Raw genomic sequence first — 2,261 nt, forward strand, 5'->3', positions numbered from 1 at the left:
TTTTCCGAATCAAAATTTTTAAATTTTCCAGAATCCTGATATGTTTAGCCATTCCTTGTGGGAAGGTAAGATATCTTAGGAAAAAGGTTGTGTCTGAGTATGTATGTATGTCACATCAAGAACAAAAAAACTTGATCAGTTTTGTAATTTGTAAGCATAGTAAAAACAAAATTTGATCTGTATGATCCAAAAAAATTAAAAACAGAAATACTATTAAGGAAATACAATGGATCCACAAGTTGTTTTTTTTTTCAGTTCTTTCAGCACTAACCGTGGGGAAAGTTATGCTTTTGCTCACTTATATTTTTTGCTATGCACCATTAGTTTCATGTATTCTGTGTAAGTTGTGTTGCGATGCTCTTCAATGTGTGTTATTCTCTTAAAAACAAGAGCATTGCATGCTTTACAGCAGTGCTGGACATTCTGAAAAGTTTCATCTTGACGTCATCACAAACCGTGCTGTGGTTGTAAACATGGATGCAAAAAAGGTCTCTTATGAGAAAGACCTTCAAGAGCGGGGCGGTCACAGGACCTTGGATTCGCAGACCTGCCGTGATGAGCTAGGCTACCTGACACCATTACACTCAACAGGAAACCTCAGGACATTGGGCACAGGGGGTACAATTGGGCTCTCCTTCGATGCACTAAACTTAGCACATCTCTTGCGTATTTCTGTCTGTTTCATGGTGTTCACTCAAATATGAGAATATTCTGACTTACTTTTGTTACCTCTTCCCTAAAATGTTAATTACACAAATGTTTTTGCAAAATTTTTCCAAACCAAATCCAAAATGTAACAGTTTCTCAGAAAGTGTCTCTTGTGCAAGTAAATTCACATAAAAAATGCTTCAATAAATTGCCACTTATGAATATCTAGATAGCAACACTTTCTTATTTTGTTATTTCATAACTTTTAAAACTATGGGGCTCTTATTCGCTGTGGATTAATGTGAGAGATTGAAGGGCTCCTCATAAAAAGGATTTGTTAAGTAAATTACCATTTTTTTCTTCTTCTAACTGCACCTTTATCAATATGGAATGTCAATATTGACATCCACACCAGAATTCAAGCTCATTTTGGGATTCTAGAAGCTTTTCAGATCCTACCAGTGCTCCGATAGGCTAGCAATCTGGAAAGGTTTGTTATGGGAGGGAAGAAATAAAAATGGTCTCTCTTTGAAAGGACATACGGCAAAATAATTGTTATTGAGAAACAATTTTAAAACATTGCACCGAGATGGTGATACAGTCATCTATGATAAAAAAAAGGCAAAGTGCTCCCCTGTGCTTAGCACCACACCATAAAGGCATATAGGGGGTGTGGGGGTAATGACCCACACTTTCTTGATCCGGTCGTGAGTGGGGGTGATGTGATCAGCATCATGCCCCTGATGGCCTCTACCACCCCCTGGATTCCCCCAGGTACCTATATGTCATTCGACGCTGGGTGGGCACCGGGGCTGCTTCCGTTAGAAAGTTCCCGGATTTGAAAATTGTACTGCTCCGGATGCTAATAATGTGTTAAGGAACCACAGGTTGTACTTTCATTTTGACTTGTCTAAAAAGGGTAACTGTAACCATAATTTAGTGTCCCTCTCACGATAGTGCACGGAGCTTAGGCAAGTTACTATTATTACCCAAAAGGAACCTCAGACTTCTCAACAATTATCACGATCTTACAGAGATTCCTTTGACTGTTGGTTTAATTGTGTAAGAGGAACATGGGAACCACTTTGTTGTTTGGCTTTTTCAATGATTATATTGCCTTTTGTTCAGCTCCTAAGACTGTTACATTGTAGAATTACATGTTCCTTGGATACAATAGAGCACATATTTAGTTAAAATTAATAAACATAATATATTTTTTTTTATTACGGGCCTGTCCTTGACGCCCTTGCTTGAGTCCCCACTCCAAGATGATGCACATCTTTGAGGCAATGATTGAGAAAGGACTGTTAACAAACAAAAATCTTCTTGTTCTGTTCTGGGCTGCTGTTATAGTATGTGCAGTCTTAGGATTTGGAACCTTGCTAGAATTATCAATACATTTCCAATTTAGTATTCAGGTGAAATTTCAAGAAAATATCTTTTTATGAATGAGTGTCTCAAAAACAGCAAAACCTTGATTTTACGTTTTTCAGGGGACCAAGCGGAAAAAAAAAATAAAAAATGGGAAAATGTAAAATCTGGGAACGTAAAATCGGGGTTGCACTGTACATGCATGTCAAAATATAGTAAAGTAATAAGAATAAAAATCATAA

This window comes from Lepisma saccharinum, chromosome 26, assembly GCF_977018435.1.
Source record: "Lepisma saccharinum chromosome 26, izLepSacc3.1, whole genome shotgun sequence".
Lineage (NCBI taxonomy): Eukaryota > Metazoa > Arthropoda > Insecta > Zygentoma > Lepismatidae > Lepisma > Lepisma saccharinum.